The sequence below is a fragment of the Mastigoproctus giganteus genome, chromosome 6 (assembly GCF_048544385.1).
Source record: "Mastigoproctus giganteus isolate SK-2022 chromosome 6, ASM4854438v1, whole genome shotgun sequence".
NCBI classification, from domain to species: domain Eukaryota; kingdom Metazoa; phylum Arthropoda; class Arachnida; order Uropygi; family Thelyphonidae; genus Mastigoproctus; species Mastigoproctus giganteus.
In genome coordinates, this window is record NC_143580.1 from 64,553,805 (window position 1) to 64,579,523 (window position 25,719).

General features: G+C 37.9%; 1 protein-coding gene across 2 annotated transcripts in view; it reads left to right on the top strand.

Moving 5' to 3' along the window:
- The first annotated feature begins 13,151 nt into the window (after positions 1-13,151).
- The window catches only part of LOC150084356 (myotubularin-related protein 9), a 141,911-nt gene continuing 129,343 nt past the window's right edge, over positions 13,152-25,719 (top strand). Inside the window, exon 1 of one of the 2 annotated variants that reach the window (XM_090375187.1) lies at positions 13,152-13,212. The gene's annotated coding sequence lies outside the window, so the exon portion shown is untranslated. Of the gene's footprint in view, positions 13,213-14,511; positions 14,596-25,719 lie in introns of those variants that run through there. The other variant, XM_090375188.1, reaches the window with a different exon arrangement.

Sequence of the window (25,719 nt, forward strand, 5' to 3'; positions counted from 1 at the left end):
GGAGGTGATTGGCCCAAAAGTACAGCAAAATAAATTCTCTGTAATTACAGGGAACATAGCAAAGGAACAATAAGATTTAAGACAATTTATCTAAATAAAGATTACACTATCTCTAAAAGAAATTAACTTTAGAATTTTTATGTTCCTAGTGCTAATTGATAGAATAGTTTAGTCTGGTGAGACAAGAGGCATTCAGGAGTATTATGTATACTCAAAACAATAACTAGTTAAAGCTAGCTGCAAAATAAGGTAGATTCAAGGGATAAAATTTGTTTTGAGTTTATTCGTCAACTGTGCTTTTACATATTCTGGACATTTAGGATCTTTATAGGAGTGAGAGGCATCTTTGTTCCTGATCCTACAATTTGGACAGGATGGAGGACTTTCAGAGGAAGGACAGTTTGTAGTTTGATGCCCAGAAAGGCCACAGTGACCGCAGGTAAAAGCAGGTTGCTTACAATACTTGAAGGTGTGACCGTATTGCAAGCATTTAAAGCAGCGAGTAGCAATAAAGAAGTCTTTAATTGTATGTGCTGTCCATTCAAAGTAGATCTTACACCCAGGTCTAGGAAGAACGATCTGATCCTGGGTGAAACCTCAAGGATCCAGTGTTCATTGCTTTTGTTACGTGCAGCCATCTTAAAACGTAGTTTTATTTCTGTTTTGTAGTCTTCAAAAGAAATCGTAGAATTTTCAAAATTTTTGTTATATACTTGTTCAAAGAAATTTTGTTCAGAAACACCAGAACTAATATCATACACTACTAGGGTAGGATTAAGTCTTTTAGGTGAGTCTAAACGGAGATTCAATTCGGCAATTTTGGAACTTTGCTTCAAATTTGACAGGTCAGTGGAGGAGGCAGTTTCTATTGCCACTCCACATTGACGGGTTTTCTTTATTGATTTTATTCTAACGTGCTTCCAATCATCTTTCAGGTTATTGGTAAGAGCTGAGCACACTTCTTCACTAGTGATCATTGTAGACTTTTCATTTGGTTTTATTAGGACAATATGCTTAGGAGAAGAACCTTTAGGAATAAGAGTTTTTGCTGTATTAGGGCTAACAGGTTTAGAAGTAGCTTGAGCGAAAGTTATTTCAGAGGACTGGAAAGAGGTAGGGAAGTCATTTACGTTCTGCTTTAGTTTTAGTATTTCCATTTCTTTAAGATTTAAGGTAGCTTCAGTAGTTAACTTAGTTATTTGTTCCTTAAGATTAGCTATTTCCGAAAGAAAAACCATGCTGTTGGAGAACGACTAACCACGTTGGGAAAAAGTCCATAAAATTAGGTTTGATTATGTGCTTGTAAAGCGCCAAAATCAACTAAGCCTATAACGCATCACTATATTCTGTCTGTAACTTTTGCATTTTTCGGTAGGTTCACTGTTTTCTGGAGTGAAAAAAAAAAAAAAAAAAAAAAAAAAACCCAGATTATCAGGGATAAAAGTCTTGCCTAGAGTCGACTCACCAAACCAGAAAGGAATTTTGTGGGCCTTTTACAGGCCCACAAAAATTACCCTCGTCTTTGACATTATTCTAACCTGGACCTTTCCAAACATTGCACGTGGGAGGGTGAATCGTAATTATTACGCTACCCGAGAATATACTAAGGATTTAATGAGCTATGTAATCCGAAATAGCTCATTAAAAGGTCAGAGGTATAGACCCGAGAATATACTGCAAGTGGCCATACGGATATCTATATAATCAGGAATAGCTTATTAAAAGAGAAGTGGTGTAGAGATGACATCCAGAGAGCAACAGTATTTCCTTATGTTACAAACTGAGAAATGTTCGTTTTCATAGATGATAATTGTCAGCTCCATAATATAATGCTAGCAAAATACTGACTGACTAGGACAGTGCGTTGTCCAGCTCAGCTACTTATGCTGGCTAAGCACGTGTGGAATGTAGTGGCAAAACATTGCTTCTTGACTTCCAGTTCCTCTAACGCTCCAGCATCAGAAGAGGTGGTATAAGGGATGAGGTTGCAGTACTGGGATTATCAGTTGTAGGGGAGGACATCTTTCCACTCAAAGAAAATGTATGGCTTGTTGAGCTGAGTGAAAAATAACTGTGTGAGGCCAGATGCATAATAACTGCGTTCGGCTAGAAACAGAATTCAAAAGATCCTTTTCATCAATAAATTAAATCGAACTAATAGAATCGTATGTTCGAGTAACTAATCATCACAATAACAAGAGCTCTCGTGGGTAGCACAGTTAGTGAAATCGCCGTCCTCCCCATACCGAGTGTAAAAGACCTGAATTCGAGTCCCGTCGATGACGGGGGGAATTTTTATGGGCTTTTTTCACAACGTGGCTGAGTTCGTCGGTCTCAGGAGAGGGTGGCATGGTTTTTTCTTCGGGAAACTCGTGTTTTTCGTCCAACAAACAGAAAATAGACCTCAGAACACATACAAATTACAGACAATATACTGTACACGGAGCAATATGGCCTTAGTCGCTGATGATCCAAAAATCCTTCTACAACAACAACAATAACAAGAACATTAGCTGCTATAGCCGAATGATTATACGTAAGTACAGGCGCTTTGAGTGACCATGGTTCAAGCCCACTTGATTGCTAAATACGATGATATTTCTTGTGTTCTATCTTGCTTACTACTCTGACCATGTAGTCATCCCGGATAATAAACAGCAACGTTATCGACTTAAACATCAGATTTTCAAATTATAAAATTAAAATGCACTTAAGAACGTGCGTTAATTTAGAAACAATTAGCATACGATATATTATAATAATAACTATTCAAAATTGGTTTAGACTAACAGCTCAAAACTTAAACTGTATACTGTACTTTCATTGAGGGTGAAACTGCAATTGTAATGATAAAATTTTTATTGCATTGCAACAATACGACTCTTCAAGGCTAATAGCCAGGGGTTTACATCGAAAATTGAAATAAGGTTAGAGAGTTCACATCAAAATCCTGAGTCTCTAGGCTTCTGGTATAATTTGTCAAAATATATAAATTACAGAGATGAATTATATTACTACAAAGAATAAAGTAAGATAAAATTATGCGAAATTTTGGAAAAGGTGACAGCAGATGAAACTTTCCAACTAGACTTCCAGTGATATCACAGTGCCATAAATCTACAATTTTACCCTTGCAATGACATATTTTTTGTACTTTCTGTTGCATATAAATTGATGGAGATCTGCATACAGGATCTGGACAGTCTGAAGCATGCTGGTGGGAATGAAGCGGATGCTAGGTGGAGCCTATTACAATTGCTGCGGCGAAAGGGAAAGACTCTGACGATTTGTTGTGGGCCTCCAATAGCAAATGTCCCGGGAATCAGGAGAGCTAATGCAGCCAATAATGAGTTTTATAGTGGTATTCAGTCTTCTTTCTTCAATCTTTGATTTCATAGTGGTGTAACTGAATGCTGCTGTAATGGTGGTAGTGTGGATGTCATTTGTGAGGCTATGTTTGCGTACAAGCCACCTGATCGTCCAATATTCGTCGGATTGAATGCTGAGGAGGGTGAATGTGGAAGTTGAAGCCAAGATCTCTGAAACATGGACTGAGGGATGAATAATCCTTTATAGGTATTGGAATTTGCAGTCTCGAACATGAAGTAAATGTTTCTTTGCTTCCATCTTATTCTACATATTTTGATATGAAGCGCTTCAACATGTCTGTGGAACTGCAGCTTTGGATCAAATATAACTCCTAGATCTGTGTGGTGGTAGACCCTCGGGATTAAAGAACCGTTTAGCATCGGTGGAAGATGTTGATTTAGCTTCATTGAGAAAATCATCATTGAAGATTTTGAAGAATTTGTTTGCATATCAGAGTTTAACAAATATTCAGAGAGATGCAGGAGTTTTAAATTGATACCTTAAGTGATTTGTTGGTGGTTATTTGTTTGGTGTTAAAATTTTTGCGTCATCTGCATAGCAGAGTATGTCTGATCTGTTGGCGATGAATGGGATGAGGATGGCCGTGAAGAGTAAGCCGGAAAGTATGCAACCTAGTGCGACTACAGTGGTTACTTTGCGAGTGGATTGTGAGCTTACTGACTTTAAGGTGAAGGATTCTATTGGAGAGAAGAGACCTTAGGAAAGGAAGTACGTTGCCTTTGATTAGATACGCCGGAGACAAAATGCGATGAATTCAATTTCAGAGGGCTTCCACTGCTACAAACAGAAAAGCATTGCACTAAGCTACATGAGACAATCAAGGGGTATCTTGAGATCAACTTCCTCCTGCAACAAATTTGACTTTGTTACTCAAACATTAAGCTTATTTTAAGTCGCCTAATCAAAAACAGGACGAGAGTTTATAAAAATTAAAACATTTTAATAAGAACAATTTGGTATGTTTTGTGGTGTATAGATTCCAAGTAAATTATGTTCATTGTGTCTTTGGCATCTAATCGATTGGCTTATCCAAGAGATCCTGAGAAATTCTTGGCCATTTTACACTGCACACTTATTATTATACTATTGCTTATGTGCATACACCGATGAGCCAAAACATTATGACCAGCGAGTCGGGTAGCACAGTGGTATCGTCACCGTCCTCTCCACACCGGGTGGAAAAGGCCCAGGTTCGAATCCCGTCGATGACTCGAGGAAGTTTAATGGGCTTTTTACACTCCATGGCTGAGTTAGTTGGTCTCAGATGTAGATAGCAAGGTTTCCCTCCAGAAACTGGGGTTTTTCGTCCAGCAAAACAGACAAATCGACCATAGAACACAAGCAATTAACAGACATAAGATACATAGCACGGCAAATGAATTTAATTATTCGGGTGGCCTAAATATAATAGTTTTTTTTATACGTGTGCGTCGTTTACTTGGGTAAGTGATGGCGCCTAGATGCACCGCGGGACGAAAACAAGCCGATGGCAGCGGTGTCATGCTTTGGGCGATGTTCTGCTGGGATACCCTGGGGCAAGTAATCCATGTGCCGGGCACTCTGACGTCTACCATCTACCTAAACATCATTGTTGACCAGGTACACACTTTCATGGCAACCGGTCTTCCCCTCTGGCAGTGCCATCTTTCAGCAGGATAATGCGCCATGCCACACCGCCCAGATTGTTCGAGATTGGTTGCAGAAATGAGGAAGATTTCCAGGTATTGTCCCGGGTTTCCAAATTCCCCACACATCAATCCCATCGATTAGCCGCCGTGGCCGAGTGGTCATGCGCGCGGGTGCATAAGTACATGTGCCTTGAATGACCGGGGTTCAAGCCTGTGATTGTTAATACGGTGCTGTTTCTTGAGTTCTGTCTATCTTGTGAACTCCTCTGATCGTTTGGTCGTCCCAGAGTATAAGCAGAAAAATGTATTTTAAAAATTTATTTATTTATCTGTGGTTTGTGTTGGAACAGCAACTCCGATCTGCGGCGTTTCAACCACGTACCTCACAGGAGTTAAAGGATCTGCTGGTTACGTGTTGGTACCAGATACCACAAGACACATTTAGAAATCTTGTAGCGTCCATGCCTTGCCGGGTACGAGCTGTTTTCGCTTCACGTGGAGGACCAACATCATATTAGGTAGGTGGTCATAATGTTTTTGTTCATCGGTGTATAATGCTATGGCATATTATACAATAATTGTATTACATGCAATAGCACATCACGGAAACTTGGGGTAAAATCGATTAAGTTGGCGCTGTTCAGCACTGAGAAAGAAGTTTTCGATTAAGCTAGTTTTGGTGAATAAAGAAACCCTTTTTCAGCTGCAGAAGTTCCAAAAATCATGCGTAGTGATTAGATTAAACATAACAAATTACAGTATATTATTGACAATTGCTTTGTTTCACAGAAATTTTTAAGTACAGACTTAAAAATTGCTGGAGTGTGTTGGAGTGCATACCGATATGCGTTTTATTCAATAAAAATCCTTATTTCTAAAATACAGGAAAACATTTTTAAGTTGTTTAAATTTTAAGTCTTAATACGTAGTTACTTCACAGAATAATGTTTTGCTAATTGTTTTCGAAGTTTTTACTTATATTAAAATGGGCTTTTGTTACACAAATATTAGGCGCAACACCCAAGGGCATATAATTATTATTAAAGGCAGATTTGTGATAAAAATGGGACAGGCAAAAAAATAAAAAAAAAGAAATTAACATAAATTTAAAACAAAATGCGCAACGCATTAAACTGTTGCGGTCAGCATTTGGTATTTAATTTTAATAATTTTGGTAATATAAACAAAAAAGCAATAAAAATCTATTGATAAATTACCGTACTTTATCATTGGTATTCATACGCGTAACATAACAATAAAGGGGAGAGTTTACATAATTTAAAAGATACATACGCTCTGCATAACTTACCGCTGGGTCTGTAAATGAATAGCCTGGCAGAAAAGGAAGATATGTATGTTCTCCCATTTTGAAATACACAAAACTTCTCTTCTAATGATATTCAAGAATATATTGTTTTTGGTCTAAATAATTAACGCATTAACCGATCAATCACCTACCAACCAGGGTTAACACCGACAATTTCAGTTACCGTTTATTGTTAGAATGCCTTATGTTAGAACGACAGTAGGCGGAAATTTCTTCTCATCTCGTCCCTTATGTTTCCCCCAGTTGCTAGGCGATAGTCACTGAGATCTCAGATAGTATTGTATAAACTTCAGAAGTTTATCACGCAACTTTTATTGATCAGTCAAGTAGAACAGTAATTCTAGCTACCATGTGGCGCTGTTTAGTTATCCTGAACACATTCGTAATTTTTATACGAAATAAATTCTTTAAAAATATATGAAATTGCTATTCACAAAAGGATAACGATTAAAATTCAATATTAAATGTTATTAAAACATTTAGCAATAAATAATAAAGAAGAATAAATTGTTTTAGAAAAGATGAGGAAAGGGCTTTCAGATAATTCTCTATTCTTTCTCTCTCTCTCTTTATATCTAAACTTCCCTTTCTGTCTCAGACTATAAAGGTCGGCTCACTTTAGTGGGCACAAAGAAGTTATATATTGCAGTAAAAATTAGAAATTACAGACGATACAGTGACTACTTGCGGCTTAGTTGTTCGGGGATTTATCTAATATACAAACGCACATGGAAGGATACGTAGTTTGTACCTTTTTTTTTTTTTTTTTTTTTTTTCTAAAGATGCACAGATTGATGCTTATGATTAGAGAAATAATGCATAGATTCATTTTGTACGCAATGAATTTTTTATTCAAAGCTTTTTATGGCCGTGTGGATTTTTTTTCTAAAATTCTTTATCATCATTTGAACTTTTTTTATTTTATTTTATCAACTAAAGATATATTAATGTACATTAACAACAATTATTTGCATTTCTCACCAGGGTTAAATGACTGCCCTCGGTCACTCGAAACATGTGTACTTACTGACTACTAAATATGGTGCTGTTTCTTGTATTCTCTCTATCTTATGAACTCCTCTGAAGGAATTCTCGTCACGGTGCATAAACAGAAAGCAGTTTTTCATTTGTTCAGTTAACTTTTTTCTCAAAAATTAGATTTGAAACAATGTAGATAATGAACTCCCTTTCAAACAAGATTTCTGACTGATGATGATGACCAAAAATCATGTATAATTGATATTGCCAAAAAGAGATGTAAAGTCTAACAGAGTGTTAACTAATGTGTTTATCAGTAATTATTATTTTCAAACAAAAATAATAATTTGTTATCTGTAATTAACAAGGACTAGAATACATTATTGGTCGGCATGACTGGGGACCTAGGAATGAAGATGGTGACAGACTGTTGGATTTCTCAAGCTTGGTCTTAGGAACTCCTGGGTTCAAGAAGAGAAAAGTCACAAAGTGACGAGTACGGTTGGGACAGTCAACAGGAATCCCTCCTTGACTATATACTCGTGGATAAAGAGCGACACAGAAGACTAGTGGACGTCAAGGTCATTCCTAGTGTCTCCTTGGATAATGATCACAGGTTAGTTGTTGGCGTCTTAAGATTCCCTAAATTGAGGAGGATCAAAATAACAAGAGAGAGAAAACTACGGGTGTGGAAGTTGAAAGAAGAGGAAAAAAGGGACGATGTCCAGAGAAGAGTTCAGGAAGGTTGTACCTAAGACAGTGGTGAACAGCATGGAATCAGAATGGAAAGCATTCAAAGACTGTATAGTAGGACTGACAGAACAGATTTGTGGAAGAACAAGCAATAGAAGGAGATGGAAAGAAACCCCATGGTGGAATGATAGGACGAGAGAGGCTGTGAAAATCAAGAATAATGCATTCAGGACCTACTTCCAGAACAGAAATGACGAGAATAAAGAGAGATATGAAACCGTGAAGAGAGAGGCCAAGAGGATAGTTAACGAGGAAAGAATACTGTGGTTGGAAGAATGGAGTGAAACTCTACGACAAGATATCGACGGTAATAAAAAGACGCTGTGTGGTATGGTGAGGAAAAGGAGAAGAGAGGGTGAACAGAGAAAATACTTGATGGATGAGAATGAGAACCTAATAACCAAAGATGAAGAGATAAGAGTAACATGGAAGAAGTATTTTGAAAATATGTTCAACGTGCAGGACAGCCAGCAAAAGGGACAAAGGCAGTTTAATCATAAAAGAGGGGATGAAAGCGAAGATACGGAGAGAGATCAGACAGACTTGACTTGGAATGATGTAGTGCAGGCATGGAAATACATCAAGACAGGTAAGGCTGGTTGGGTCCTCTGTTGTTTTGTATATTTATCAATGATATTGATGAAGGTATATCAGGCTTAGTGTCGAAGTTTGCAGATGATACAAAGGTTGGCAGGGTTGTTAATGACAGTAATGGCAGTGTGCTACTGCAACAGGATCTAGATAATTTGAGCAGATGGGCTAAGAAGTGGCAACTGAAGTTTAACCTTGACAAATGCAAAGTACTGCATATGGGTAGAAGTAACCCCAGAGAAACATATCAACTGTGTGGCACTACACTTAAGGTGGTAGAAAATGAAAGAGATTTGGGAGTGGGAGTAATTGTGCAGTCAGATATGAAGTTTTCTGAGCAATGCAGACAGACTGTCAGGGCAGGTCATGGGGTTTTGTCAATGATATATAGGAATTTTTCTAGCAGGGAAAAGGAGGTGATTGTCCATCTGTATAAGGCAATGGTCAGCCACGCCTTGAGTACTGCTTACAGGTCTGGAGGCCTCATTTTAGGAAGGATGTAGATTTTCTTGAGCGTGTACAGAGAAGGGCAACAAGATTGGTGAGGGGAATGAAGGGATCCTCTTGCCAAGAGAGGCTTAAGTTCTGCAAATTGCAGCAGCTGGAGACTAGGCACCTGAGCGGTGATCTGATTGAGGTGTATAAGGTCTTGAATGGGTTGAACACGCTGAATTCTGATGGGATCCTTCCAGTTGTTCAAATTACGAACCTAAGGTTGCATAAATTCAAATTAAGAAAAGACAGAAGTAGAATAGATGTGTGGAAATTTGCGTTTAGCCAGCGGGTGGTTAATTGCTGGAACAAACTTCCATCTGTCGTTGTGGAAGTTGATAGGTTAAATAAATTTAAAGAGGAACTGGACAGGAATTTGTAGGGAATGGTGTGATTTTTTTTTTTTTTTTTTGGCTGATGCTGCATAAGCTCATACACTTGCTTTCTTGCATCACGTGCCACTACTACTACTTCTAATACTATTATCCGCCAATAGTAAAGTAGCATGTGAAGACTCTAATGGGCCTCGATGTAAAAGAATAGTTATGTGAAGGTCTCAGCATTCATTTTGTTATCTCTGCCCCAAAAAAAAAAAAAAAAAAAATGTCCCGAAAGACCGCCTCTGACCACTTGCACGCTTCCATGGTAATCGGCTTCAGTGTAACGGGTCTGTAAAAGAGCATGTATTCAATGGTCAATTTGCCTGTTTGATTGTTAAAATAAAAAAATAAAAAAAAAAACCAAAAAAACAGAGTTTCCTGGATAATTCGCTGACTTCTGACTTTTGTGGTAAATTTTTTACTCTAAAAAATAATAACGTATTTGAAATCCTTAATAATTTGGCCAGAACTGTAAACTGATCATCACATTCCTCATTTACTTTGTATTCCTTTCCAAAACACAAAAAAACATACTAAATATAATACGAGGGTAATTTGATAAGTTTCTAACTTCTCATAGAAGGGAATTTTTTTTTTATAATAATTTATACCTTTATATGAATGCATGCAAAGTTATAATTTAACTTGCGAAACTTCTGTTTTTTAGGTTACTGAAGTTAGGGGGAATGGTTGTGTGAATTTTTTTTTTTTTTTTTTTTTTTTGGCTGAGATTACTTAAGCTTCTACGCTTGCTTTCTTGCATCATATGCCTTTATTACTATTATTGTTACTATTACTATTCAGTGTACAAGAAATTTTAAAAATTTAACACAGAGCCACATTAAAATATCTTTACAAAAATGAGTAACCCAGCAAGGATATTTATGAAGACACGGTAAATACATTAGAGGAATCTGCTCCATCATTTGCAATTGTCCAAAATTGAGTGGCTGAATTTAAACGTGGCAGAACCAGCATCGAAGTTGAACCATGCAAGGAACGTCCACTGCCACTGTTGATCAACAGCAACCACTCCTGAAAATATCAAGAAAGTTCTTGATATGATCATGGATAATTGGCAAGTAACTGTTACAAAAACAATAGAGGCTACAGAGATGTCTATTGAACCAGTGCAAAAGATCCTGCCAAATGAACTGGATATGATAAAGGTTTCTGCACGATGGATTTCAGCCTTTTTGACACATCAGAAGGTCTTCGATTCAAAATTTAAAAGTAAGTTTTTACTCCTTAATTGGAGCAATTGCTCTTGCAAAAAGGTACAGTACAATGATCAAAGATTTCATCTCAATACCTTTCAACAGTTATAGTTCCTTACGTGAACACAGAGATATTTATCTGACAGTGATATCGACTCAGAACAATAAACCACTACTTCCAAATGTCTGTTTTGGCGATATTAACGGTATGGATTCTGGTATTCCATTCCCTACAGATGAAAATAGTTGAGAATCCGTTTGAAGAGGATTTCAACTCTTCGGTGAAACGCACCGTTGTCCATTGCATCTTCTGACTCCGTCGACATGTTGCCATTACAAATTCAAAAGTGCTTTAGTGGATATAGGAATTAGTGAACACAGGCAGCTGGTCGCCGTGTATAAATACACCTCTCATGAAACCTTCTACCGAGGCTATGACAGCCATCTGTAAATCAGTAGCTTTGAAGCAGTTTATGGTACTATGAAGTCTATTTACAGCTTTGCGGTTCGGGTCAGATAGCTGTCATCTTGTGTGGAGGTTCATATATATATTTTATAGTCATTTCCAATTTTTTTTTTTTTTTTTATATAGACGACATCGGCAGAACTTCGAGAGGAAGGCTCCATGTTTTGTAATTAGTTTTGCAGCATGACGACAAGGCTGGATGTTACTGTTTTTTTAAAAAGCCGCGAAGAAGTGATTTTAAATGAAATTGTCTTCATGATTTAATTGAAATGAAGCAATTTCCGCTTAAAGTGTAAATAAAAAAGTTGTTTGGTAGAAAGAGACACCCTACTCATTGCATTTAGTACATTATTTAATATGTTATTTTACCAATATATTTTACCACCGCAAATTCTGATTTGCCAGTGTCTCTTTAAAACCTAAAAAGAATATCCCTTATTTAATAATGTATGTAAATGGATTTACTTATAAGGAGATCTGCACAGATTCGGGGATGTCATTTATTCATGCTATCGGAAAAGCATTTATACGATCCCTTAATGACAGGTATAACTGTGAGCGCATATGGAGTGGACCTACCCTAAAAAAGCAGTAGGAATTATATGCATATGTCAACCTGTCATGTTTGATAATCATTGGAAATTATTGCTGATTGATTTCAATCTACTTTGGTATAGCTGCTGGAAAAATCTCAGCAACAAGACGAAATCGAGATTGAAAGACTAGCAGTTTTCAGAGAATGGTATATTAGCAATCAGTTTCTTCGTGCCATTATCCTCGATCAATGGTGGCTTACATATTCTGGCCTGTGTAAGAAATGGAATTTTATGGTGGAACTGCAACTGGCAAAATTTCGGAAAGACTTGAGAAATTGACGGCAAGGGACTAGAGGCACTGTCAATCAGGATTTCAAGGCCTCTACGGCATTTAAAAGTAGTATAAGAAGGATGGTAGGGTGCTGCATTGCATCATATTTTATCGAAAAACATTACAGAATGAAGTGCATAGCATCCACTGTCCTAGTGGACATCTCATGATAATTTTTTCCTGAAAAATTGAAAAGCTGTTTTTTGGAGTAACTAATCGCGATATACGGTTTTTCGGCCTGATGGCCGTATTTGTCTTTAGCAATGTTCAGAGAAACCTATTTACCAGAGTATAACTGTATGAACTGCGAAGTTTGGTGTTGCTGCCTTTATCGTATGTTGTTATTTCTCGTGGTCTGGGCTTGGGCCATTGGTTTTTGTTCCAGGAGCAATGAATACCAATGGCACCTTTGCATTCTGGACATTAGCAGTCTTTCTACCCTTTACCGGTAGTGTGGTGAGGACATTTTCTGTTAAAGCATAGCAGTGCACCGTATCATTGCACTGCCTGTAGTCACTTTGATGACATTAATGCAAAAGCTTCCATGATATCCTTAAAGCTCCAATCTTATTCCAATTTAAGACCTTTGCGATCGACTGGAACGGCTTGTACAATGCCAACACGCTCGCACTTAGAGTTCATTGCCTTTATGTTGAAGGGGACTCTACCGACGAGGATTCACATTAAGTGGTTGTTTGAAACATGCAGATGTCCAATTACTTCTGACAATCTAGTGCCCAAGGGGCTCACATCTGGTGAGTATGGGCTTGACACAACCAGGGTCCTGAGCTGGATATCTCCATTCTTCTCTTTCTTGGTGATTCCCTTCTACTTCTGACTCTCTCTCTCTCTCTCGGAGTAACTCGGAATTTTTTTTTGGCTGGTACAGCATAAGCCTCAGGCTTCCTTGCACTATATGACTAATACTACTACAATATATGCATATTGACTTCTTATTGCTACCGATCTAATCTGTGATCATTGCTGTCCAGTTGGCTTCTTTGGGCTAAAATAATGTTTTTTTTTTTTTTTTTAATTATAAAGTATTGGTTTTTTTTTTAATGAAAACGACTGCATGCGTGTTTGGCAGTATGGAATGAATTGACAGCTGAGAGGAGTATTCGTATGTAGTGTTTCGATGATCTCACGTATCATTTGATTCTGTTTTATTGAACTGAAATGTCCAGTGTATCTGAGGTGCATTGAGGGAGGAATTACTTTCAGAATTGTCACCGACATTTAATTAATAAAAGAATCATAAATGCGAGAATTGGGATCAGGTGGACAATCTAACTTTTAATCAGATGTATCAAAAATTTCTTGGTTATTTCACTTAGATATTAATTACTACACAACCTGTAGTCTGTCTTCAGTCTTTTGCAGTTATGGCTAGTTTCCCCACCTGTCTGCTTACTACGTCGGTTGGTAAATTGTTCTTCAACCATAGAATTCTTATGGACATGGAGTCTGTCTGTGCTTTTAGCTATCTTTTTATTCTTTCATATCAAGAGCCCTTATTAACTGTGATTCTTATATGTAGTTTAATCATAGTACACTACATTTCACCTCCATAAATGACAAACAACCTCGACTATTAGAATAGCCACAGCCGGCGCCATAAGTGTCAATCTTGTTTTCTGATGACGTTTACAAAATAATATAAGTTAACATTCGTCAAAATGCAGATTTTTGAAAAAGAATAAATTCCCGCCAATACAGAGTATAAATGGAAATTTATTTATTTTATTACGTGAATCAGTTTCATTTTATAATCCTTGTTGACGCACCATCACAATTATTGTTTTGCCATCCAGCTTCCCACCACCTTTACTCCTGACTTTTAACTATTTTATCCTTCAAGAAAAGAGGAACCCTCGTAATTATGTCATTTAATATTGAATTTAAAAAGTTAGCCTAACCTGTCATACTGCTGGGTAAGATTTAAAGTATTTTAAAAAAAATCCATATGCAAGAATACTTATAACTACAGTACTAACTCCTAAAAGATCACACATTCTTAAATATTTTTTCAAAGTAGTCAAATTTTCAGTAATATTTTTTTGTCAAATTATAGGAAAAAGTAAGGTTCCAGTTTAGTGGTTACTTTATTTAATCAGTAGATTCCTTTCTGGTGTCATTCAATTTTTCTGTCAAAAGAATCAAGGAATAGTTAGGAATAAAATAAAATGCTTACATCAGCATTTTGTCACATATACATGAAGTAATAAAAGCAGACATAACTTTTTATCCATTACACAATTGGCTAAACTGTTATCGTGCTTATAATATTCTGATTTACCACATTTTAGTCATTTGCACAAATATATGAAGAACTTAATTCTTGATTGTATCATAAACTTGATTTCTGGTTGAGACTTTTCAAATGATATATGATTTATCTTTGTAGACAAAAAACTCTAGGCCAGTATTGTGAACGAATATATATACAAGAATTGTTTTGAAAGCATAATAGATTGTTTCTGGTGCTGGGACAGATTGCCAGCAGGTAATAACTCTATTAAATAACACAAGTAACTTAAAATTAATGATCAGCAACTCAGGTAATATAAGAATAAAATATACAGAGTAGAGTGATGTTTCCTGGATGCTAATCTTGGTTGACTTCTTTGCTATGATAACTAGCAAAATAAATTTGCTAGTTATAGTTTCTTTGCTATAATAAATAGCAAAATATAAAAGTTGCTTTTATGCATACTATAGAAACAAGATACTGCAGTTCACATAGAACTATGCAATCTCAAGTAACAAGCCATGAACTCCAACCATGTATCATGTTACTAATTTTTCCAAGTTTCATCGGTACCTATGTGATGAAGGCCAGGCCAGTGCAGGGGGCTACTTTAATCATAAATAATATATACTGTATAAGGGGCTTCATATCTTATCTTAGGTGGCAAAATGGCAAACCTTGACCCTGGGGGAGACACACAGGGATAACATAATGTTTGCTCTACTCAGTATTAATAATATGTATGCATTTCAAATTACCCATAGAACCATGGGTGATTTGAGATTTGTATATATTGTGCAATGAAACCACCCAAAAAATAGAGACTTCCTCTACTCCTTATTACATTTGTTTTCTGATGCATACTTCTACTGCAGCTATTTCCATCTGCACTGCTCTCTTCTGATTGGACACCTGTAATTAATATAATTCTTTCTTTTATACTAGTAAGGATATGGGTGTAAACAAGCCAGCATAAATTTTTAGTTCAACTCAAGACTTGCTAAACTAACTTTCTTCTTTGTTTATTCATTTATATAATTTTTCAACAAAACAAGGACGTTCTCTTTATTTGTAACATAGTGCAAACTTTTCTATTATTTAAGAAAACTTTTGTTTTTTTTATCAAATTAAATTATCAATTTTTTACTATATGGAAATTTACTACTAGCGGTAATTAGTTTGTGAAATGCTTTACTAGCTGTGAGCTTGTGAAGTGCTGCTGCTACCTGTATTCAAGGTAGAAGTAGCATCCTGCAAGCATAACCAGTTGCATTCAGTAGCAAGTTTCCATTTAGTAAAAAAGTGTTAATTTAGTTTGATAATCTTTAGTTAATTATACCACATATGTCCTCTCTGATTCCTCCAGTCATCGGCAAGATGACTGGAGGAATTACTAAAAGTCCCTTTACTCAGCCCTGTAGTTAGCCAATCTCATGTTGATAGAGTATTGTTTTTCACCCTTCATAACTTGCAAATGTGGCTCTGCACACACACACACTTGTTCAGACATAATACACAATGGAACAGTATGGTCCAAGTTGCTGATGCTCATAAAAATCAACAACAGACCACATACATTTTCATATTTTTTAATATTTAAAATTTTTCTTTTAAAAGTTTATTCATCTTTCACATGATTTGTTATCTGCCTTTATAATGAGCTGTCCAGATAATGCATTTTTTGAATTATTGAACTACTGTTTCTTCGATATTGCATTTAAGGCAATTAAACTTTTTTGTAATAGAATAGACTATTTTTCTGTTTAATAGAAATGTCTGAACTGAGTGTTCTCCTTCATAAGTTGTTTTGGAGTTGTGTTTGAAGTACCGCTTGATTTTTTTTTTATGTATTTTTTTTTTTTTTTTTTTTGTGATGCAACAAAAGTTTAGCTTTCTTGCACTGTATGGAAATACTAATACTGTAATAACTTTTTCTATTATAAAAGAAAAAAGTTTATATTAATGAATTGATAGACACTACACTATTATATCACATTGTAGATTAAGTAATTTATTATCAGAATGATACAGTTTTAAAGGAATTGAACCACTTCAATGCCAAACACAAACTATTTTAGGAACCCACTGTTTCCCACTTTCAGGCATGTTAATGTGATCCAGGCATGGAGTCTCTTGGTTTGGTTGGGGAAGACTGGTCAACTGGACCAAGAGACTCCACACCTGGATCACGTTAATATGCCTGAAATATGTTAACGTGATGTGGGCGTGGTGCGGGAGATTGTTTCCTGTCTCGTGTCTAACGGGCATGAGACGGGAAACGGTGAGTAACATATCCATAACAGTTTAAGTGTTTGTCATTGATGTGGTTCAATCCTTTAAAATTGTATCATTTCGATATTAAATTACTTAATCTACCATGTGATATAATAGTGTAGTGTCTATCAATTCATTAACGTAATGAACAATCATGTTCTAGACTCCCTCTTCCAAGTAATTAAAAACAAAAGTTTTAAAAAAATTTTTTATATATCATTGAGAGTGATCCTTACTATTATAAATTCTCTCATTATTGCTCTTGTTCTTCTATTAAGATGGAGAGATCTGTTTTTATTATTATTTTTATTTTGTAATAATGTATAACACTCCCATAGGGAGATTATGGTATTAGAATGGTCAAGTGATTCAGGGAAGGTAGATTTCTGCATTTACCAAAAAGAAATCTCCTGTATGCAGTACCAGTAAGTTTCCATCATTTCCTTGTTGAACTTTTCTAAGTTCAACACATCAGCTACTTGGCAGGTAAATTTATTCGAGTGGTTATCTATTTGCTGTATAGAGGTAAACTTACAAATGTATATATTTTATAGTATATCGTAATGAGATCAGAAAAAAATATTTGGAAAGCACATCAAAAGTTACACTTCCTAAGGTGTAGTTTATCAGTACTTTCCCTGATTGTCTTTTTATTATTAGTAGTAGTGGCATATGATGCAGAGGTGACTCCGTAGCCAGGTGGGAAGGAGCAGCAGTGCATAGCACACGCTTCTTGATTAGACCGGGGTTCGAGCCCGAGCAGCAGTGCATAGCACACGCTTCTTGATTAGACCGGGGTTCGAGCCCGTCACCACCAAATACGGAGGATGCGGAAAGGTCAAGGAATGACCACCGCATATCCCGGAGCAATATGGCCTTAGTTGCTAATGCTCCTAAAAACCAAATAACAAACAAACAACAAAGCATATGATGCAAGAAAGTAAGCTTATAAAGCATCATCAAAAAAAAAAAAAAAACCCTCCCATATCACCTGTCCATTCTCCAGTAATTTGTCTAGTTCTTCCTAAAAGCTATGGCTAAAGAATTTAGTCTAGTTCTTCCTTGAATTTATTCAAACTCACTTCCACAACAACAGATGGAAGTTTGTTCCAACAAGCAATCACCTACTGGCTGAAGGCAAACCTTCACACATCTATCCTGCAACCGTTCTTTCTCAATTTGAATTTATGCTCCCTCGTGTGCAGTCTGAGCAAGAGGAAGAATGCCATCAGCATTCAATCTATTCAAAGCCTGAAACACCTCAATCAGAACACCTTGCAGGTGCTTAGTCTCTAAATGAAATTTGCCTTTAGCCAGCGTGTGGTTAATTGCTGGAACAAACTTCCATCTGTCGTTGTGGAAGTTGATAGGTTGAATAAATTTAAGGAGGAACTGGACAGGCATTTGGAGGGAATGGTGTGATTTTTTTTTTTTTTTTTTTTGGCTGATGCTGCATAAGCTCATACATTTGCTTTCTTGCATCACATGCCACTACTACTACTAATGCTGCAATTTGCAGGACTGAAGTCTTTCTTGGTAAGACTACTCTTTCAGTCTTCCCTCCTAATGAGAATATCTTGCCCTTGTTCACACTTCCATAATGGACTGTGATATTAAATGGCCAAATTATGCAGGGAAGGTAAAAAATCTACATTTCTTGCATCATTTGACCACCTTTCCTGCATTATAAGGAACTAAAGGAAGTGAGTGAACCTGAGTTTACTCATCCCTTTTAACACTTTATATACCCCAATAAGATCCCTTATGCCAGTGTCTAGTTTCCACTTTCTGCAATGTCCTTATGAGTCTTTCCTCATAAAGACATCTCCTTGAACTCTGTGTTTAATTGTCCTTATAATCTAAATATCCTCCTTGATAACCATTATATAGTGGTCAGATGTTGGATAATAAATTAAATAGATAGGGATTATTTAATAAAAATCACATAGATTGTCTTGTCATTTTAATAGGCTCTTATTCTAATATTTTATTTTAATGAATTTGGCAAAAATTTCAGACCTTCAGCTGTAGTAAAATTCGTGTGTTACATTCATATAGTATTGAGTTAAAGCTAATATGTTATAGATATGTACTAAAATAGTGTAATACAAAAAATTAATTTTATATGATAAAAATAGTTTGAAAATGGTGAGCATCTTAGACGAGCAATATGAGATTGGTAGCATTTCAGCACTTTGTTTTATGTGAGATACAGTGAATGCATGTCTACATTTCATCCCATGGTTTTGGATTCATTTAATTACCATTTAACCTCAAGGATCATTTAAATTACCATTTAAGTGGTCCTTGAGGTTGTCACAGACATTCTCTCAGATATGCCAGACAAGCTGTACTTGCTACCTGGGAATCTAAAACGCTGATGGAACTGATATTCGGGTGACACTCAAGTCAAGTGGACCCAATTTCGGCGAAGTCCGGGCGGTCTGTGACAGCCAAATCCTCCACTTGCACCTTCACGATGGTGGGACTGTTAGTAATCCTGGGTATAACTTCCATGCACAAATACATGGTGGGTGACCACCCAGGTGTGAACCAATGCAAGCAGGGGTCGAGGTGTGGCGCCCACACCACATGGAGGAACGCCGCCCCTCTATGTTACCAGGCAGTACTGGGTGGTAGATGACTCTCATAAACCGGTGAAATACCACCACTTTGCTTATTGGAGGCTTGAAGTGGTGCAACCCATGTTTAGTCTCTAGAGCTAAGTTCCGGTCAACCCTTCCCTTTCTCTTCCATCATGCAGTATGATTGATGACTTTTGAGGTTATGATGAACGTCGTGGCGAGATCCAATATTCCTTACATTTCGAGGGTACAGCTCTAAAACGGTGTTTGCAGGCCGGCCGCTAGTTAGTACACCAGACCGAACCTATTGGTAACTCTCTAGGAGGCTTCCGGATCAGCTAGTGTATAATCTTGCTACCTCTACTCTGCCAGATAGTGACTGGAGGGAGTCCGAGTAGTGTGTATGCGGGGAGGCCACGTTATGTCAAGGATCTGGGTATATTCTTACCACGTGTACACCCTATCCAAAAATTTCATTACTTCATACAGCATGTCCCACCCACTTTTTCTTACTATTGAATACACCATGAATTATCAAACTAATAGAGCAAGCTTATCTGCAAAAAGATCTAAACCTCCCAAGCACTTCCTAATTCATTTCACAAATATACGTGGTCTCAATGCTAATCTCAACGATGTCCATTTCCACTTGCAGTCTGCCAAACCCCATGTACTTTTTCTGACAGAATCTCAGTTATCGGTTGATTCAACTACTGCTTATCTCAGATGCCCAAATTATTCGCTGTATGATTCCTTTCGCCTCAAAGGTGGTACTTGTGCATATGTCCATTCTGATATTCCCTTACTGAGACTTGGCAATTTGGAATCTCCTCTCTTTGATCTTCTCTGGCTTAAAATCTCTCTACCTCATTGTGTCAAATTCATCTGTTGTCTCTACCGTTCTCCCAACTCCATTAATCACTTGGATCTCTTTGACTTCCTCTCTTTGCAACTTGACTTTCTCCAGTCCAACTTTCCTAACAGTGAGGTAATTTTCCTTGGTGATTTTAATGTTCACAACTCCAGCTGGCTTCCGTTTTCTAGTCACACCGACCCAGCAGGTCGAGATGCTAAGGCTTTTGCAATTACTAATGACCTAGCACAGATTGTTCATTTACCTACAAGAATACCGGACAATCCTAATCATACAGCCAATACGCTTGATCTTTTTCTCACAAACAACCCTTCTAAGTACACGGTCGAAGTGAGAGGTCCTTTAGGCACTTCAGATCACAACTTGGTGATTATCTCTTCTCCAATGGAACCTTTATCTCATGGCTATTCCCAACCTCGTGTTGTTTAGCATTACAAGAATGCAAAATGTCATGACCTGCGAGACTTCTTTTCCTTGGTCGGATTACTGTTTCAAAACTTCTGATGTCAACGTTTGCTCAGATCGTGTCAGTGAAATTATTCTTGCAGGAATGGAATCCTTTATCCCACGCTACACTTTAAAATCTCGTCCTTTATCTAAACCTTGGTTTTCCAATAAATGTGCTAAGGCTGTTCAAGAGAAGAATGTTGCATATCGTAATTGGCTTGTTTCTAATTCTTCAGTTTCATTTTCTGCCTACACCAAAGCTCGCAACAATTGTAAAGCAGTTATTAATCAGTCCAAACTAGAGTTTGAACAGGCTAAGAGTAGAGAACTTGCTTCTTGCCCTAATGGTGGCTGAGCATTCTGGTCTCTTGCCAAAGCTATTGGCCGCAACATTTGCCCATCTCTGCTCCCACCTCTGTCCAAACTAGGCGCCTCCGTAGCCAGGTGGGAAGGAGCAACAGTGCGTAGCACACGCTTCTTGATTAGACCGGGGTTCGAGCCCGTCACCACTAAATACGGAAAGGTCAGGGAATGACCACCGCATATTCCCGGAGCAATATGGCCTTAGTTGCTAATGCTCCTAAAAACCAAAAAACAACAACACCTCTGTCCAAACCAGATGGTTCTGTTGTCACTTCAGCCAAGGATAAAGCTGACCTGCTAGCATCCCATTTTTCTTCCAGCTCATGTATTAATGATCTTAGTAAAACACCTCCCACCATTCCCAACACGCTCCATTCAATGCCTCCTGTGGTTTTCCGTCAAAAGGATATCAGAAGGATTTTGATGAATCGTGATGCTAAGAAAGCTCCAGGTCCTGATGGTATTTCTCCCCTTGTTCTCAAAACCTGTGCTCCTGAACTTACTCCTATTCTTTGCCGCCTTTTTTCACTTTCTTATTCCAAAGGTGTTTTTCCTTCTGCTTGGAAATTTGCTCATATCCAGCCAGTTCCTAAAAAGGGTGACAAATCCCTCCCATCCAATTATCGTCCCATTGCAATTACTTCTACTCTTTCTAAAGTAATGGAGAAATCAATTAACCGCCAACTCTTAAACTACCTAGAAACCTTCTGTCTGATCAACGATCGCCAGTATGGATTCCGTCAGTGTCGATCCACTGGTGATATTCTGGCTTATGTTACCCATTTATGGACTTATTCAATGGAAAAGTTCGGTGAAACACAAGTAGTTGCTCGTGACATCTCAAAGGCTTTTGATCGTGTTTGGTATAAAGGTCTTCTAAACAAGCTTCCATCTTATGGTTTGCCAACTGTTTTTAGTAATTGGTTATCCAGTTTTCTCTCTGATCGCTCACTGAGAGTGATGGTAGATGGCTCTCTGCCTTCTAACTTCTCCACTAATGCCGGTGTCCCCCAAGGTTCAGTTCTTTCCCCCACTCTTTTCCTCTTGTATATTAATGACCTTCTTCCATTGACTAGCAACCCTATCCATAGTTTTGCCGATGATAGCACATTGCATTCCACTTTCCATTTTTAGAAACCTTGTCCTGCTCAATCAGCTTGAACTTCTCGAAAATCTGCTACCAATTCCTTAAATGCTGATCTTCAGGTAATTCTCCAGTGGGGCAAAGACAATTTAGTTGATTTCAACCCTTCTAAAACTCAGTCTTGTCTTATATCTCGCAAAAAGGATTCTTCTGCTCCTATGCTTATCTTTAGGGACACTCCGATTTCTAGGCAAAATGATATATCTCTTTTGGGGATTACCCTGACTTCTAATCTCACTTGGTACAAGCACATTACAAATATTGCTTCCTCTGCATCTAAAAAACTTGGTTTTCTCTTTCACTCTTGGCGTTACTTTTCTTCCAAACAGCTGCTCACTCTGTATAAGTCACAAATCCGCCCTGCCATGGAATATTGTTCCCACATCTGGGGTGGTGCCCCCAAAACCTCTCTCAGGCTTCTTGATTCCATTCAGAAGAGGGCAGTTAGGTTAATTAATGATTCATCTCTAACAGAGTCTCTCCACTCGCTTTCTCATGGATGTACTGTTTCTGCTGCATGCCTCTTCTACAGATACTTCCATGGGCACTGTTCTTCTGAATTGGCTTCTGTAATTCCCGCTCTCTCTCTTTCAAAACAGTCCGAACACATGCCGCCACCAGCCAACATCCATTTACTGTCCAACTTCAAATCTACAGAACCAACTTTTCATCTTCCTCATTTATTCATTCAACTGCCGTTTTCTGGAACAACCTTCCTTCATACGTATTTCCTGAAAATTACAATCTACAGAAGTTCAAGTCCAATGTCAACAAATTAGCATTAGCATTAGTAGAGGCATTTGATGCAAGAAAGCAAGCTTATGCAGCATCAGCCAAAAAAAAAAAAAAATAAAAAATAAAAAAAAAAAAAAAAAAAAGAAACCACTTCCACTTCACCCCTCTATTCGATCAAAATACTTGTCCAGCTGAGCCTTAAACTTATTTAGGCTATCAGCTTCTACGACATGGGGTGGAAGTCTGTTCCACCAACCAACCACCCGCTGGCTAAAGGCAAATTTCCGCACGTCTATTCTACATCTGTCTTTCCTCAATTTGAATTTATGCCCTTTCAGGTGACTATTCTGAACGAGAGGAAGAATCCCATCAGCATTGAGCATGCTCAAACCATTCAAGGCTTTATACACCTCTATCAGATCACCTCGCTGGTGCCTAGTCTCCAGACACTGTAATTTGCAAAACTTAAGCCTTTCTTCGTAAGAGCACCCCTTTGTTCCATTCACTAATCTTGTTGCCCTTCTCTGTACTCGTTCCAGCAGCTCTACATCCTTCTTGAAATGAGGCCTCCAGACCTGTATACAGTACTCTAGGTGTGGCCTGACCATTGCCTTATACAAGGGAATAATCACCTCCTTATCCCTGCTAGAAAAATTCCTATATATCATTGACAATACACCATGAGCTACTCTTGCAGCCCGTCTGCATTGCTCAGAGAACTTCATATCTGCTTGCACAACCACCCCCAGGTCCCTTTCATTCTCTACCACTGTCAGTGTAGTACCACAGAGTTGATACGTTGCTCTGGGTTGCTGTTTCCCATGTGTAGTACTTTACATTTGTCAATGTTAAACTTCATTTGCCACCTCTCAGCCCATCTGCTCAACCTTTCCAGATCCTGTTGCAGTAGCATAGTGTCAGTAGTGTCCTTGACAACCCTGCCTACCTTTGTATCGTCTGCAAACTTGGACATTAAGCTAGATATACCATCATCAATATCATTTATGAATACAGAAAACAATAATGGACCCAACACTGAGCCCTGAGGGACTCCACTAATAACATTAGTCCACGACGAGCAGTGTCCATTGATTACCACTCTCTGTCTTCTCCCCCTCAGCCACCCCTTTATCCACAGCAGCAATTTGCCTCCAATGTCACACTGCTCCAATTTATGCAGCAGTCTTCCATGTGCAACAGTATCAAAAGCCTTTCTAAGATCCAAGTATATAATATCAAAGTTATTTCCTGCATCCAGTTCCTTTGTGACTGCATCATAGTATCCAATCAAATTTGTCAGGCAAGACTTCCCCTTAACAAAACCATGCTGTGTCCGAGCTATAACTGAAGTCTTGTCTAAATTACCTTCATGCAGTGCTTCTTTAACTAGTGCCTCCATTAATTTTCCTGGAACAGAAGTTAAGCTCAATGGTCTATAATCACTTGTGTCAGCCTTTGATCCTCCTTTGTGAATTGGGATCACATTTGCACATCTCCAGTCTGTGAGTACCTCCCCTGAGTCCAAGGAAGCTCTCATAATTATGGCTAAGGGTTTGCTTACTTGCTCTGCTACCTCCTTTAATATAACTAGATAGATCCCATCCACCCCGGGTGCCTTTCTTGTGTTTATCTTGAACAATTTCTCCTCCACTTTACTCTCAGTTATTACAAGATTTTCTAGCTTACTGCTAGAGTTGAATACACCTCTGGCTTTCCCCTCGCTAAATAATTCCTCATGTGTGAATGTCGATGCAAAATATTCATTTAGTTTGTTAGCTACCTGAGCAGGATCATCAACAGTTGACCCATCGATATCAGGTGGTCCAATCTGATTCATCCCCTTCCTTCTAGAGTTTACATAAGTAAAGAACTCTTTGCTATTTTTCTTTGCATCCCTTGCCAAAGATTTCTCGTAATCTGCCTCCGCCTGCCTAACCTCCTTTGTAACTTGGTTACAGATCAACTTGTATCTATCATAGGCTTCTGTGTCATGTGTTAATTTGTATGTATCCCATGCATGTTTCTTCTCTGCCATATGCCTCATCAGTTCATCTGACATCCATTTAGGCCTAAACCTTGAACAGTATTTCTTTGTTGGTATGTAAAGCCTAGTAGCTTCCAAGATAAGTTCTTTGAATGCTTTCCATTTTGTTTTTGCTGTTGGTAACATCATCAGTTGGTCCCACTGTATAGAATTTAAATACTGTCTCAGTCCATCGTAGTCGCCTTTACGAAAGCAATAACCCTTCCCTTTACCCCTAATGGTAGTTACCTCTTTGAGTAAATCCCACTTCAGCACACTGTGATCACTGCCACCTAGTGGTTCATTTATCTGCAGATTCTTAATGCATGAAGAATCACTGCTGATAATCAAATCAAGAGTATTCCTCCCTCTAGTTGCCTCCCGAACATGCTGATGTAGAAAACAATCATCCAATAAATACACAAAAGCCTTGCTAGTGTGTGAGTGACCAGCCCCCAAATTCCAGTCAATATCTGGGAAATTAAAATCTCCCATTATAAGACTGTCTGATTTACTGGCCCACTCTATTTCCCTGTACAGTTTCTTATTATATTCATCAGAGTCATTAGGCCTATAGCACACTCCTACTCTCAATTTTGATCTCCCAATGCTTATGTCACACCAAACTGACTCGACACTGCACTGTCCAGCGATGGCCACTGGCTTCACTTCCTTGGATTTTATGTATTTCTTAACTAACAGCATAACCCCTCCTCTCTTCCAACCTTATCTATCCTTTCTGTACACATTGTACTCCCCAAATTCCAATTCTGTATTCCTTATATCTGCGTGACACCACGTCTCTGATATCCCAACAATATCTGCCTTTGATGTTTTGAGCAATACCTCAAATTCATCAAATTTATTTACTAAACTCCTAGAATTGGTGTACACTCAAGTATACCTGCACCTGTTTCTATTCTAAGCTACCCTA